At 32.8% G+C, this 17,632-nt stretch overlaps 1 protein-coding gene and 1 pseudogene across 6 annotated transcripts in view; one reads left to right on the top strand and one right to left on the bottom strand.

Moving 5' to 3' along the window:
• SYT14 (synaptotagmin 14) overlaps positions 1 to 17,632 on the bottom strand; it is a 260,052-nt gene that overhangs the window by 140,888 nt on the left and 101,532 nt on the right. The gene's annotated exons all lie outside the window — the stretch shown is intronic.
• LOC111720429 lies at positions 6,008 to 7,213 on the top strand (annotated as a pseudogene).

Below are 17,632 nucleotides of genomic sequence, written 5' to 3'. Positions count from 1 at the left end.
CTTGAGAAGATTTTTTTTAAGTGAATTTATCAAATTTGACTAGCTACATTGTTAGTACTTTCTAATGCAGTAGAAAAGAACAGGAATTAGGCAATGGTTGAGCAAATTATGGTACGTGAATACAATGAAATAACAAATGTACCCTAAGAAATGAGGGGAAAGGACAATTTTAGAGAAACCTGGGAAGATCTGCATGAACTAATAGTGAAATGAGTAGAACCAAGAGAACAATTAATACAATAACATCAATATCTGAAAAATGAACAATTCTGAAAGACTTAAAAACTCTTACCAATGCAATGACTTGCCATGATTCCACAGTATAAAGTATGAAGAATGCTACCCACGTCCTGACAGAAGAAATGAAATTTCGTTTATCTTTTTATGTGTCTTCTGACTTTTGAATTTTTATTTTTAAAGTTTTAATTTAGCTATGGTTTTTTCATCAGAAATGTTTAGAAGTCCTTTATTCATATAAATGTCCATTTCCTCTTTCTCTACCCTCCCTATAGTTTTATACTCAGGGTTGCTGGATGTGCTATTCTTCATTATAAGCTACTACATTTTTTTTTAATTTTTGCAAAATCTTATTCCAAGTTCTTCATTTCTTTATAATAGTGGTTGCTAAATAATTTATGATCCTGATTGTGACTCTCTGGTGCTTGTATTCTTTCTTTCTGGATACTTGCAATACTTATTCTGTTTTCTAAATAAGTTGTTTTTGCTCTGATACTTACACTTTCTTCTGCTTTTTCAGTCCTTTGACTTGTTGTTAACATTTATTGTTGTCTCGTGGATTTAATAATTTTTATTTGGACTATTTTAATGTTCAAAGAATCTCTTGCTTAAAGATTTATGCTAACATTTAGCATTACAGAATTAGTTTTAATTCTCTTTCCAAGTGCCTACACAATTATCATTTCTTTTCTAAGAAATTTTCTTTTTATTACATTTATTAAATAATTTTAAGCTCTCACTTCACTTTATTCAGAAATTCTAGATGAATTTATTCCAAACTGTGTTTTTCCTGTGACGTTTTGTTTGGAGATGTTTTTAGAGTCCTTATTTTTATTTCTGCATTTGTGTCTTTGATGACCCTGTTACTATAATAATTTCTTATGGTGGGATTCTTTATTTTTTAAATTCATTTTTCCAACCTTATTTTCCAGATTGAATCTTTGTGTGAGGACTGGACCATGTGACCTTCTGGAAGAAATTAGTCCTAGGGACTAAGCAACACCACTGTGAGCTTGCTCTTGGTTGGGGCTTCAGTAGTCTGCTACTAGATTCAATCACTCTCAGCTAGCTGGAAACTTCTGCAATGTGAGAACAGAACTACACACTTCCCTTTGATTGGGGGTCCCTATCTTGATTATTTTACCACAGACTTCAAAATGAGCTGGATTGAAAACGCTGTTCCACTTTAGGTCAAGAACCACATAGCTGCTGCTCACTTTTTTGTTCCAGTTTCTTGAGCAATATACAATCTCAGGCCTACGACCACTCTTTGCTCTAGTCTACCAGTCTTACACAAAAGCCTTAGTTTGCATCAAATCTACAATCTGATTATGGAATGTGAATGAAAGAACTACCAGTTGGTATCTGTTCCTGTTCCCTACAGTCCCCTCTGAGCTAAATCATGGACCTCTTCTTGATATAATGCAAAGCTCCAATTTCCTGTTCAATCCTTCTACTTGGCTCTTTTCTCTTGGCTAGATCCTATTGCCAGTGTCCACAGACTTCTATGTCTGTTTCCTGATATTAACGTAATTTTTTACTTGATTATGTATATTTGTTATGAAAATTTTATTTTCTTTTTTAATAATGAAGGAATGATGAAAGGAAAGAAAATAAATGTTACTTTTAAAAATTAATTTTAAAAAGTAAATACAAAGTAATTTGAAGACAGGGTCACCAAGTTGAATCAGGAAAATCCCCATATAAGAGGTGGTGCTTAAATTGAATACTGAAGGAAGCTAAGGATTCTAAGACAAAGACATCTTTAAGGTATGGAAACTACAGATGGAATATTGTATGTAAGAACAGCAAGGAAGTCAGTTTTTCTGAGACACAGAATACATGAAGAATAACAATATGTAAAAGTTCTAGTAAAATAGGCTTAAATCAGATTGTGAAGGGATTGAAATGCTAAGTAGAGGTGTTTTTTTTCCTTCCTTTTTTTTCTTAGAGGTAATAAGATTGATGTAATTTGATCTGTGCTTTAGGAATTACTCATTGTCAGCTATGTGGAGGTTCTATTGAAAAGGAAAGAGATCTGAAATAGGGAGACTAATTAAGAGATTACTGCAATAACCCAGGCAAGAAATGATGAGGTCCTGAACTATTGAGAGACCAGGAATGAGTGGAGAGGTGCTGGCAGACATGAGAAATACAGAATCAACAAGTGTTACAATGGGGAGAGTGATGAGTTGAAAATGATTCTAGGTTTGCAAATTTTAAGCAAAGGATAGTAGTATACTTAATAAAAGTGAAGTTAGGAAGAAGGATCAATTTTTGGTAAAAGTGAATGAGGGACTAGGACAGAGAAATAGGGTATAACCACAGTTGAAGGAAGGAACGATAGAGGCTAACAAAATCAGTATTACCACATGCCTTCTCACTGTTGACTAGTTACTTCTTGTGGAGACACTTGTTTAGCCTAAGCCTTTCTCTGACATTATTTACTTCACAGAGATAAGACAAAAGGTTTTTGGTTGTACACTAAACTGTGTTTTGTTTTTTATAGGAAAGTCTTTGTCTCTGTCCTTATAATATGTAGCAGTATTCTTATCTCTTGTCCCAAATGTTCCCTTTCCCCAACTTCTGGAATAAGAATGGTTATGATGGATATATTTTTCTGCTCAAGAAGCTTCTTTGCCTTTACAATAAAATATGAATTCTTTTGTTTGACATTTAAATTCCTTCATAATCTGGCTCCAATATCTTTCCATCAAAATGCACATTATTCTCCATCATGTACTCTGTGTTCTTGCTTACTAGTCTACTTGATGTTCCTCAACATAACTCCTACCTCTGTGCCTTTGCCCATGGTTCCTACCATGCTCTCTTTCCTCCCAGAAGTCCTACCTTTTTTCAGAGTTCAACTCCAGTGTCATGTCTTTGAAAATTCCTTTTTCCAATTTCCCTAGGTATTATGTCCCATCTCATCACTGTGTACTATTTACATACACACAAACACACATATATATACCAAGTATGTATACTGTATATCTGCAAACTTATTCCTCACTAAAAAAAAAAAAATCTGCAAAAAGGGGGATGTAATTGATGGCATTCCAAGGATCTTTCCAGCTCTAATTCTGATTCTCTAATGCTTAAGAACAGAAACTCTCTCATTTTTGTGTTTGTATCCCCAGAACTTGACACTTAGCATGTGTTTGACAAATGTTTTTTGCTTCATTGATTTTCTCTTCTCTTCTCCTTTAATAACATACTCATCAATAACCTACATGTCTTTGGCAAGGGACAATGTCAATGTTACTAACCCATCACTGAGACCCCTGGAGAAATCCTCCATCTTAGATTCTCTGTTCTGAGTTGTCTGGAGAAAGATATATATATATATATATATATATGTATTGTGTATATGTATTTTTTCTTTTATTCTCAGACTGTGATTACACCAGATAACTTTTATGTGATTGAATGCCAAGTAATGATAATCTATTGTATTACTTCCATTACAAGGATGAAGGCTGATATAAGTAGTGAGGGAATATGAATACTGTATCCCTAGAATACTGGTACCTAATAATTTGCCTAGATAATATTGTGATTGTTTATCCATATTAATTTTTTTAAACTTTTAATCAACTCCAGACTGCTCACCTTATTGTGGGATGAATTCTACCTACATGTATTCCTCTGGATTTTCTACCATGCCCCATTCAAGAACCTCTTCATCCGGCAAAATCATATCTCATACTTTAGGAGACCCTCTGACTTAAGAGAGCTCCTTCCAGAACTTCCATTTAAGTAGAGTGCCCAAACTAGCCATCTTTTCATTTTCAAATTGATTGGCCTCCTTCAGATTTCTCTGTCATGGCTCCTCACCCAGTACTCCCCTACCCAATTTTGAGCTTCCTTTTGTATGTCATCTTTCCCCTTTAGATTCTAAGCTCCTTGTGGGAACGGACCTTCTTTTAGCAGTTTTTTGTTTATGTAGTACATAAGCACAGTGACTGAAACACAATGGCACTTAATGTTTACTGACTGACTGGAATGAATTGAGACATTTTGTCTTTATGGACTTCAAATATATTGCCTATGATTTTCCTGATGATTTGGAATTCCTAAATAATAAAAACCCCTAAGTTGCTTGATCATTTGGGGGAGCCTTACATTTCTTTGAGGCATTCCTGATTTTAATATCTTTTGTCCTAATAAGAGGAAAATTATGATTTATTTATATTGCCTATGTGTTGCAATGTTCTACTGCTGAAAACTCTGTTGCTCATTGTGATACAAGAATTCATTGGAAATTTTCATCCAAATACCCATTTGGAATGCCCCATGTCACTTGATCCACTAGGAAAATTTTAGATACCCTGTTATATAGAGCCACAGGAATTTTCAGCCAAAATAGTTTGATTTCTTAGCTGAATTCGAAGGAACCAAAACCCTATACTTGTTTGGAGCTCTGGAACATGTTTTATTCCTATTTTCAGTGTTTTCCATTAAACCATGAAGTTTCTCTGGTTGGTGGTTTCAGATAAGTATGAGATAATTTATTTAAGAACATTTAACATTTAAAGTCAATCTTAAAAAAAAAAAAAAGAGGAAGTCATAATGGCCCTTTTGAAAGAGGGTAATAATGACTTTAAGAGAGAAGTTTCATGATTGTAGTGCAGGCAGAAATAAAAAATTAGCAAATAAATGAATGGATAGTAAAGAACTGGAAAAGATAAATGTAGACTACTCTTTTGTGAAGGCTGATGGTGGTGAAAAGCTCGGGGCCAGGGGGAACAGGAGAGAAAGCTTGAGATAAAATTGTATTTTGTTTTAGACTAAGGCTGACTTAGGCATGTTAGTAGATGAACTGAAAAGAAATAGTTGGGAAGAGACTAAAGTGAAACAAAGGAAAGTAGTAACAGAAAAGAAGATATAATATAGAATGTGATTGAGAACACATGTAGAAAAGTTAGTTTTATAAGAAGATGAAATGAGTAAAGGATGGTTGAAGAAAAGAAAAAAGTTTATGAGGTAGAGAAGTAGGAAACTGATGGCACTTAAACTTATTTTTCAAGGTAAAGGAGCCAAAAGTGAAGCTATTAATTGACCTCACAATAATAAATGCTGTTCTTATAGTATCATTATTGGATTAGAAATATATGTACAGAAAGAATAGCATATTAAGTAAATCATCATTATTAATATATCATTATCTGTATATAACAACCATAATAAACTAATATTCCATTAGGTTGACTTTTTAGGTGGATTAAGTTTGATTTGAAATACAGCGGAGATTTTTAAATTAAAAACAACACCAAACCCTACACACACCTTCTAGCTGCAAAATGCCACCATTAAAAAACATGTACTTTACTTTGTAGGAGACAGGGAGACACCCAGAGGACAGATTATTATATATAAAAATAAAGTGACAGATTTGGAAACAGCAGTATGCTCACAGTACAAAGCGATACTAAAACAGGAAAAGACAGACAGATTCTAAATACAAAAATCACAGTAGTCTAGGGTCACTTATCTAGAAACAAATATCTTAATATTAGCACAAAATATAATTACTAATGGTAATAGGGACAAAGTTAAATTATAAAGCAAAGGTTAAATTATGTATACTCTGAGGTACTCTATCAGTAAAAATGTAGCATCACATTTTAGGAAACTCTAAAAAATACATTTTGAAAAATTGTCCATAAAAACAAGGTTATAATGAAAAGTTTTGTCAATAAGTGAATTTTTAGGTGATTCTTGTTTTTTAAACACAACATTATCTGGAAGAGAATGAGATATAATAGAAATTACAATATATAATAGAAAATACAAATACAATTTGTGATGGCATTTAAAAACTCTAGAGGTAGAGGAGGAAACAACAGTGGCTGTGTTCATTTGGTAGTGGTCCCAGGCCCTAGAAGAGATGGGGCACCCTCTCCCCAAGTCCTGGCATCTATGGAAATGATGGACAAGCCCCTGAACCTGGTTCAATAGCAGAGGAGAGAAGCAGACTGGTCACTAGCTTCAGGGAAATATGAAGAGACAATTTTGTGTCACAAAAAATGGCTGTATATCTTTCCAAAACCATGAGACTGACACAGTCTAAGCAGACTCAATCACTGGAATTACAGAGGAATAGCAACATGAAACAACCCTTGCTTATTTAGAAGCAGAAAGGGCAAAGTGGGAGGAAAGGAGGAAAGCCCAGAAAACTCCTGACGGAGCCCCTCACCTTCTGATGTCGTGCAAACCAAAGTGTGTCTTCATCTCAGAAGTTTAGTCCTTCCATAGTGCCAGCAATCTTCAACAGGGACCCAGGTCTGTTTCCCCCAATTGAAACCAAATGGCAACCAGGAATAACTTTTTTTAAGCAGAGTTATTTTCCTTCTCTTAACTTTAAGGTCATGCTATATGTAATAATTAATTTATAATGTCATAAAGGTTAATGCAAAACTTAATTAATACAAGAGTACAGAGGTGACCTTGTATTGGAAAGATGCTTATTATCATGCATTGACTTCATGCATTTTGTTATACACGATTTATTGATTCTAATGAAGCATGTCAGTTACATGGCCCTTTTCTTCTTCAGAAGAGGAAAGTCCCAACAAAACCATGTCCTGGCAGCAAAGTTCCAAAAGATGACTGAACAGCAATAGAAGGGCAGCCTACCAAGACTGCTAGCAGATCTGATAGTTTCTTATGGCCAACAATGAAAGGTTGAGAAGAAAAAACAAGCAGCTGCAAGATTGAAAAGTCCAGGCTCCAGTAGGTTCTACTCGAAATGGAACTGACTTTATAGAAAAATCTGAATTATGAATCCCACCTCGCCCTTCCGAAACTGCTTCAGCCTCTTGCACCTGGCAGAAGTTTGCAACAAACACAGGAAAAGCCAAGAACATTCCTATTCCCAACCTTCTTCCCTTGGACTTTCCATATCTAGAGCTCTTCGCTTCTGGAACTCCCCGAACTCCCCAAAGATAATCTGAGAGGACTTATGAATAATTAAATGTAAGGTCACAAGGGGGTAAGGAAGAGTAAATTATATAAAAAGGGAAACCAAGAAGCTAGGGATGGTCTAATCCAGATAAAGGATCACTAGATGGACGACTGTAAAAGAAAGGGGTCTGGCCACACAATAGAGAATGGTAACTGGAAAGCATACACCATAGTCAGGAAAGTGAAGAGGGTCCAGAAAGCTGGAGCTAGCAAACACTAACTTCTCCGGGGATTGTTTCTTCCAATTGAAACCAAATGGCAACCCGGAATAACTTTTTTCAAGCATAACTTCAAGGTTATGCTATACATGAAAACTAATTTATAATATCATAAAGGTTAATACAAAGCCTAATTAATACAGGAGTCCAGAAGTGACCTTGTACTGGAAAGATGCTTTCTATCACACATTGACTGCATGCATTTTGTTACAAACAATTTATTGATTCTAATAAGTTATTTGAGTTACATGCCTTTCTAGACGATCCTGCATATGCCATACTTTGCACTACTCCAAACATAATGAGAACCTCAAAACTATCAGAAGAAATGTTTAAATTTTCACTTTATAAACAAAAGAACTAAATGAGTAGTTCTTTTTTAAAACGAATTATCAGTTTATATAATTAATAATAATTAAATAATTATAAAAATTAATCATGTTACATAATAATTACATAATTAATAAGTATCCATCATAAGTTTTAATTTTCTGTTAGCTGTATTAAAATGTTGTGTACCACTTAAAAAATACCCAAGGAATTAATCCTTTATTTTGAATGGGATATGAATGGAAGTAATACTAGTAATCTGAATGCAATAAATCAATGAAAAAATTATGTTTAAGTTAAAAAAAACTCTAGAAATATATGCCAAGTGAAAATAAGTGTCTTCTGTATATAATTATGATTGTCAGTAGTCACTACTGACACTTATTACATCTTACTACTTGGGACTCACTTTTCCTCACCTATAAATGAAGGATTTGGACTAGATGGCCTGTGATGCCCTTTTCAGTAAGGAATTCCTGATCTAGGAATTTTTTTACTCTCTTTACTCTCTTTACCAATAGGACATCAATACTTTAATGTGTTATTTATAGTCTTAGGTGATTTGTTTAGGGCCATAGAGTCCTTGATTTGTTGGAGGTAAGATTTGATACTATTAAGGTTTTTCTGGGTCTAAGGGCAGGATATCCATCATATCATGCTGCCTCCTAATTGCATTTTTAAAAAACTTACTTTAAATGCAAGGTTCTCTAGAGGTTTTTTAAAGTCTTCATAAATTAATAAATACTGAACTGAATATTCACTTTAAAATTGTATTGGGAGATGGTCTTTAGAAATCTGTAGCCAATCATGACCACAGACTATGTTCCTAGGATAAAAAAAAAAAGACAGAAATAAAATGAATGGATAGAAGAAAAGAAAGGAAGGAAAAGAAAGGAAGAAAAGAAAGAAGAAAAGGAAAGAAGGAAATAAGCATTTATTGAAAGCTTATTGTGTGCTAAGTGCTTTAAATATTATCTCATTTGATCCTCAAAACAATCCTAGGACTGAGTTATCAAGAAAAGGTTAGGTGCTATTATTATCCCCATTTTACAGTAGATAAAAATGAGGCAGCAGAGGTTAAGTGACTTGCCTACAATCACACAGCTATTAAATAAGTATATGAGGCTGTATTTGCATTCAAGTTTTCACTCCAGGTCTGATGTTCTAACTATTATGCCATCTAGCTGCCTCTCAAGGGATACAGATTTAGTGTTTGTCTCTCGGTCTTCTGTTTCTCTGTGTCTCTCTCTCTGTCTCTCTGTCTCTGAATGTCTCTATCTCTCTCTGTCTCCATCTCTCTATCTCACACACACACACACACACACACACACACACACACACACACACAAACATACACACACACACACTGACCTGGATGATGAAAAACACTTAAAATGTATGATATGTCATAAATATGTAAAACAGCAATAATGAACATATGGAATAAAGGGCCTATGTTTATTTCTCTTATTAAGAATACATTCATCATCTATTCTTTTAATACTCCAAATAACTGATATTCATTGATGGGGTATTTCTTCCAATGACACCAATTGTAAACAATTTGTATCTTAGTAAATAAGTCTTTGAAAGTTGCTGCATCCAAAAAAAATCATTCTTCTTAAGTCAATCTAGAAATCAGCTTCTCTAAATTTAGCTAAGTAAAATGTCAAAACTAAACAACAATGTTGGAATATGTCTCATGTATTATATTTAACAGAAAATAACATGCCTTCATTAAAATTTTCTTAACTTCTATTCACAATAAAAGTCTTTATATAAGACTAAAATCTTATCATACTTCATCCTGAATGAGTCATGTCCATATTCTCATAAATTCTTTAAAGAGGAACTACCTAACATCTTGGACTCCTTCCTCTTAATTTTAACTATCTCAGGAGTTCCAATTTACTATTCAGGCTTTCCATCTGTCCTCTATCATTTTTGCATATTACATGTGTATGTGTGCGTAATATATATAATACATATACATATATGTAAGTGTGCATATTCTTGCCTCATATACAATTTAGCAAATGCATGCTGTCATTTGCTGCAGCCTATTTATACACATCATGCATCTTTCAAATTGACCTTTGGGTCATACTGCAATCGTGGTGGTGTAAAATTTGTGACCATATAGCATCACGAGGGGAGCAATAATGTTTAAAAAAAAAAAAAAAAGACGAGGTTTTGTGGCAATGAACAGTTGTTTGGAATATGTGAAAGCAGGAAACAATCTCCCAAATACAATCTGATACAATTCATTTCTCCTACTCAGGAATTAAATTAAGGAATCATCCTCCACAACAGAAGTGTAAAATTAACTCAAATGCATAAATCTCTAGTGGTCCTTCCATGTTGCCAACATGAAATATATAACAAATATATGAAGGCATATGCAAAACACTTGCCACCAACTAGAATGACCAGTATTTAATATGTCTATGTAACCAAGAGACAACATGCACAATAGTAATGGCAATAGAGTAAGACAGATCTTAATTTCAAGTCTTGCCACAGAACCTAGAGCCTATTTGACCTCAAACAAGTTACCTAATTTCTGTGTCCCCCAGACAATTTTCTAAGCCTGTGTTACAAAGCAGGTGCTCAACTATATTGGTAAAGTTTCCTCACTTATTCCCTATATCAGTGAAACTTCTCTGTGATTCTCTACCCACTTCCCCTGGAAAATAGCTCATTTTGAAAGTGACATAAGCTTTTTTATTATAATATTGTCATTCTTGGGGAGCTATATATTTAATGGATCCAATATGAAAAATTATATGGAGTGTCAAAAATACAAAAATATTTATGATTAGCTGGGGAAAAATGGAGGCTTCTTGAGAATTTAATTTGTTTATTTGTTTTGTTATGATTTAGTATACATAAGTTACAATTTTAAAAGATTATAATACAGTGGTTCAAGAAGGACCCAAAATAAATAAGTAAATATACCAAAATAAATTCATTTGTATAAAACGAAAAATATCAGAATCTGTATTCCTGCAAAATTACCCAACAGTTTGAAAAAGAAAACTATTTCTTATTTGTAAACTACTTGTATCTTTCTATATTCTAATTCTACAGGGTCAACAATTGCAATATATATTACTGACCTAATTTATTTATCAAGATAGTATCATTTTCACTTGTAGAATACAAATTACTAGTAACCATACTTACTGAAATCTTCTTGGTATAGTTCTACACTGCAAGAATCAAATTTCCAAATACACTCTGGGTTATTAGTTCTATTTTTAACCTGCCGCTCCTATACTGTGTGTACTTAAAATTCAGAACATGTTTACATTATCCATCCAGCAAGCTAATGGAACTGCACACACCAGACAGTCATGCATAATTCAAATCAATATCCTCAGGCTTGCAACTCTAAGTCAAAGCTGCCTTTAAATAAGCTGGGGTGTGACTTTAACAAGAATAAAGTGTATCTAATTTTCCTCTTTATCCCCCCCAATTGATACATTTTGCAATGGAACATCATAAATGTGCAGCCACTGTAATAATACATTTGTAAACTATTGAAAAAAGAGATAAATAACAAGAAGTTGAAAAAATAAACAAAATGACAAAAATATTCTTGGAAAATTATTTCTACATAGAGTAGGCTGGAAGGGGAAAGAAAAGAGGAAAGGAGCACAGTTTAATTAGATTCAAATAACAAAGGTCAGAAGAACAGAACAAATGAGTATGAATTTTACTAACAGAAGTTTACATTAAAAACTACAGAAGCATAGCTCTAAATTGAATTTCTTCATTACTATTATAAGAAAATTAAGTTACAAAATTGGCCAAATAGACTGTCTGTAATCCATACAAGTAAAAACAATATTATTGGATTTCCATAATTAGCAGTTTGTCTAGAAATGGCCCGCAACTAAAATAGCTTGGTTCTTGCAAATTAAATTTGAAGCTCATTGGCAGAACATGTGGAGATCTCAGTTGAATTCCCACCATGTCAGACTCTAGTCTCTCACCTCTGTAATGGATAAAATGTGTTTTTAAAATAACAAGAAAGGAAAGAAAATAGGATCTTATAATTATAGGTTACAATTATAAGAAAGGTCTGCCTTTCCTTGAGATTCCTAACAAAAAATTGTCTACCTGAAATATTTTATTGTATAAATTTATTTTAGAGATAACAAACTTTAAAAATGTCAGGATATGTGGGAAAATTTTCTCTGAAAAGCTTCAAAATTGACTTATCACCTAAAGACCTCGAGTTATAAAGACATCACTGCTCAAGCATCTAATTCAGTTATGAGAATGAATCTCATATTGATCTCCTTTAATATTAACAGACATACAAAACTTAATATCCTCCACAATGTCAGTCCATTACTCATCTATTAAAGTCAAGGTACAGTAATTCAAAGGACAGAAAATGTTGAGAGAGAGAGAGAGAGAGAGAGAGAGAGAGAGAGAGAGAGAGAGAGAGAGAGAGAATATGAATGAATTCTTTGGCATCAAACATAAGACCTTTGGAAATCTGGTAAAAGAAAAGTCCTTTCAATGAAAGTAGAAAAATCTACAATAGCTCCATCCATAGTGTTAACTTTTACAGTTTCCTAATTGAAATCAAAGAAATAATTGATCTATTTTCTGAATTCAAGATACCAGAACTGAAGAAGTATTAATTAGTTAAATTAGGTCTTCAACAACAACAAAAAGACCAAAGAAAGAACTAATACTCTAAATCCTTTCAACATTTTTTTTGTGGAAAATAAAGCAGCAAAAAAGTGGAGCTAGAGAGGGGAAAGAGAGAAAAAAAAGGCAGTTATACCAATTCAGTACTTTATGAGTAATGAAAGAGACACATAAAAAATAATAACTGTATTAGTAATACAATTATTTAGGAACTCTAAAAGAGGTGTTCTTTATTATCTTTGTAGTTTGAGAAAATTCAATTTTAAATATTTAAATCAGGGGGTAGGGAAGAAGATGCTTAAATTCTTTCAGTTGTTTAGAATTCTATGAAACTGGTTTGCATATAGACAGAAGACAGTTCCAAAAGGTTTTAGTTTCACCAAATATTAGTAATATATACAATGAAGTATAACATATGTTTATCCTTTCTTTGGGGATATTTTTCTACTTTCATGTCCATTTTAATGATCAATTCACACATTTTAAAACTTACCAAGAACCCATAAACTATTAATTCAAAGATTTTTCCTTGTTTATTGCTATGTTGGCTATATAACCGCAAACTTAAAGCATAAAGATTCAAATGTTACACTATTTTTATATTTATAAAAATGTTACATAATTCAAAACAATATTTAATGATAAGTTAAGAATGTAACCAATAAAAAGAATTATGAAAGGTAACTGTAGAAAATAAAATGGTTGTAAATCATATGGAAGGATAGCAAAAAATTAAGAGGGATCAGAAAAAAAGCTTTCATTAAAACGTGAAATTTTAGCTGGGATTTTAAAGGAAGCCAAGAGACAGAGATAAGAAGGAAGAGTACTGCAGCATGAGAGACAGCTACTAAAGATGACAGGCTTTGGGTATTGTTTGTTTAAGGAACAGCAAGAAGGTGAGTAGCACTGAATTGAAGAATATGTAACTCTGTGTGTGTGTGTGTGTGTGTGTGTGTAATGTAAGAGGACCAAAAAGGTTCTGGGTTGGGGAGAGGGCTTTGAATGAAATATTTGATACTGGAAATGGAGGGGGTTGGAGGGAGATACTGGGGTTTACTATTATGGTGCTGAAATAGAAAGGGGATTGGACAACTGGTCAAAAAGAGTTTACAGGTGACCTCCTATTTCACTGGATTCATAACAAGGCCCTGCTTGTCAACTTCATTGCCCATTTACCCAATTTCAGGGTAGAAAAAGTGGAAGGGGCCCTAGGCTACTGGTCACAATACCAAGACTGAAAGAGGAGCACTTGGATTGGCAAGGGAAAAGGGACCAAAATGCAGACTAGGAAAGCAGTGACTTCTCCTCTTTCTAGATCATACTACCTTGGAAGCAATGATGACTTAAAGACAGCTAGAGATAGTTTTTAAAAAAACAGCAGGACAAAAAAGCCTGAAGACTGGTACAGTGATACCACAAGAAATGTGGAAATGTGGAAAAAGAGTAGAGCCACACTCTAATACAGAGTTCAAAGTAAAAAAAAAGATTGGAAAAATAAGATGGGGAAAAAGGAATGTAACCATAAAAAACAAGTACTGTGATAATGAAACTGAAGACACAAATTCAGAAGACAACAAGAAAACACCTATAAGTAAAGCCTCAAAAAAAAATGCAGATTGTATACAGACTCAACAAAAATTCCTAGAAAAAGGAAAGCTTTTTTAACAAGAGGAAAAAAGCATACAAAAATCAAATATGAGTGATAAAGAAAAACTGGGGAAAAATGAAAGTGATACAACAAAATTATGAAAAAAGAATTAATAACTTGGTAAAAGAGTCACAAGAAACACTGGGCGGGAACTAAAAAGAAGAACTGGTCAAATGGAAGCTAATAATTCCACAAAACATCAATAAACAATAAAACAATTTTTTTTAAATGGAAAAAAAGAAGAAACATGAATATCTCATAAGAAAAAGCAACTGTCATGGAAAATATCAAAGAAAGATAATTTAAGAATTACAGACCAACTAAAATCCATGATTTAAAAAAAATAGCCTAAACCCCATATTTCAAGAATTATGTTAAAAACTCCAGTGATATCTAAGAAGCTGAAGGCAAAATAGAAACTAAAAGAATCCACTGATCACCTCCTGAAAGATATTGTCAAATGAAAGCTCCTAATATTGTAGCCAAACTTATAATTCTCAGGTCAAGGAGAAAATATTTACAAGCAGCCAGAAAGAAATAATTAAAATACTAAGGAGACATAATCAAGATAATACAAGACTTAACATCTTCTACAAATAAAGGATCAGAATATGATATTTTGGAGGGCAAAGGAGCTAAGATTATAACCAAGAATAGCTTAACTAAAAAATAGTTTTTAGTTAACTTAATTGAACTAAGCCTCAAGAGAAGCATAAAAAGGTAAACATGAAAGATAAATCATATGGGATTAATAAACTTCAAACTTTGCATTCCTGTATAAATAAAAAGGTGATAGATGTGACTTAAGAAGTTTATAATTATTAGGACAGTTAGAAGTAACCATATCGAGGGTGCAGATATGAGTGAATTGTGTTAGAATAACTCCCCCCCCCAAAAAAAAAATGAAAGGGTGAGAGAGATGCACTCAAATATGGAGAAGAAGAATAATAGGATTATCTCACATAAAAGAGTCATGCAAGGAAGGGTTTTTATAAAAGATAAAGAATGGGAGAGTTGGATATAAGGCAATGCTTGAACCCCACTGTCTTCTGAACTGGTTTAAAGAAGGAAGACTATCCATGTTACTCAATAGGGAAACAATGGGGAAAGGCACTAAGAGAAAGAAGGTCGGGTAATAAAACCCCATTTTATTAAGGGATTAAGGGAGAAGCAAATACTTTTGGTGAGCATCCATATCTCTTCCCTTATATTATCAGAGTCACTGAACAGAGTTAAACTGTTTTATCTCCAAAGAAATCCTGAATGATTAAACATATCTTTCTAAGAAACACTTTGTTTTAAGGGAATCTATAAGTTAATCTTTTATTTTATAATTTTGATTTCCCCCCCATTAACAAATTATAAATTAACAAACAATAAACACATGTTGTTTGCTTGTGTTTTGTTTTCTTTGTCAGGTTTTTTCTCCTTCTTGATCCAAATTTTCTTGGGCAGCAAGATAATTGCATAAATATGTATACATATATTGGATTTAACATATATTTAACATATTTAGCATTTTTAGATTACCTGCCATCTAGGGGAAGAGATAGGGGGAAGGAAGGGAAAATTTGGAACACAAGGTTTTGCAAGGGTCAGTGTTGAAAAAATAAGTTAAATGCTCTTAATAAAAAAAGATTAAAACAATTTTAAAAATTAAAAAATAACAATGAAATCTATTTACATCTTTCTATCAATTAGAAATGTTAAAGATGTAGTTATTGAGTGAATATAGTTTGCTGAAAACCTACTTTTTCTCTACAAATAGCCTTACCTATAGTACCCTAAATTCACACAGACATGATTCTTATAAAGATATCATGTAGATGGGATAATAGGCATGTAGGTCAGTAGTTGCTAATGATCTTTTTTTAAGGAGTTAATAAAATCTAAGATTTTTTCCCCTAACATTTGGCATTCTCTCTCCTTTAGAATTCATAAATTGGGTCCTCAATACTCTCATAATTCTATTATATATATCACAGACACATATACACACACATTTGATCTTATCATAAGGTTTTTTAAAAATATCTTTTCTCTCTTTAGTGTCATTTCTATTTACTCTGTAAGTACTTACTGGTCTGTGAAATTAGGGTTCAAATGTGGTGATTCTACCAACCTTGAAGAAAATGATTTATTGAAATAATTTTTGCAAATCTTTTCTATTTTTCTTTCTATTTTCATTCTTCACTAATAAGAATTTAAAGGATTTATAAACTTGGAACTTTTACTATTTTGATAATTGTATTTCAATATAATTAATCTCTTTTGTAATTCTATATATTTTACTTTTCACATTTAAAAACATTATTCTGAGAACCATAAGAATTACCAGACTGCCAAAGAGAGCCATAATACAAAAAAGTTAAGAATCCCTGCTTTAATTATATAACTTACCAAACTTTCTTTAAACAGATTTTACCCTCTATTGCTTCTGTTTTACATGACAATACACTCATAAACATATCATCCTTCCTTCTAAGATTTTTGCAGAGCAGCTTATAATCTAACCTATTCTAACAATCTTTCTTTCCATTTGGCAATGGAATATTTGCTCATCAATTCTCTGGCAATTTTGTTCTCCTTGTAGCAATTAATGCATATTAATTTAACTGCTGAATGAAAGTATTATAGTTGGTATCAATGGCATTTCTGTTATTTCCCATTTTTGAAATTCAAAAGCTTGTTTAAAGAACTCAAAGTTAAATCTTAATTGTAGCTACATCCTTATTAATATTCCTTCATCTTGCTCATTAAAAATTTTTATCTTTGTTATTGTTTAGTGATTTCAGTCTAGTCTTACTTGTGACCCCATCTGGGATTTTCCTGGGAAAGATTAATCAATGATTTGCCATTTTCTTTTCCAGTTCATTTTACAAATGAGAAACTAAGGCTAATAGGGCTAAATGACTTGTCCTGAGTCTCAAAGCTAGTAAATGTCTGAGGCCAAAATTGAACTCATATCTTCCTGACTCCAGACAGTTGATGGTGGGACAGTACCCATACTATTGTAAGTGGTTTGCTGGTATCATTACTGGGTGATTAGTATCCCAAAGTAGATCATAAAAGAGAATGAAGGACTCAAATGTGTAAAAAACATTTACAGCAGGCCTATAGTAGTTGGAATTGGAAATTAAGTAGATTCCCATCAATTGGGGAATGGCTAAATAAGTTATAGTATATGAATTATTATAGTTCTATAATTATTGTTCTATATTATTATTTTATAAGAAATAATGAGTAAGCTGACTTCAGAAAAGCCTGAAAAAAGTTACATGAATCAGTCCTGAGTTAAGTAAGCAAAAGCTGAACACTGTACACAGTAACAGAAATATTGTGATGATCAACTATGATAAATTTAGCTCTTCTCAGTAATGTGGGATCCAAGACAGTTACAATAAACTGGTAATGGAAAATGCCATTTGCATTCAGAGGGAGAACTATGGAGACTGAATGGAGTCCAAAGTATATTATTTTCACCTTCTTTTGTTTGCTTTTTCTTTTTCATGATTTTTCTCCTTCGTTTAGATTTTTCTTTCATAATGACAAATATGGAAATATA

Source organism: Sarcophilus harrisii, chromosome 4, assembly GCF_902635505.1.
Source record: "Sarcophilus harrisii chromosome 4, mSarHar1.11, whole genome shotgun sequence".
Classification (NCBI taxonomy): domain Eukaryota; kingdom Metazoa; phylum Chordata; class Mammalia; order Dasyuromorphia; family Dasyuridae; genus Sarcophilus; species Sarcophilus harrisii.
Note: the sequence above shows the minus strand (reverse complement) of the source record. Positions and strands in the feature narration are given on the sequence as shown.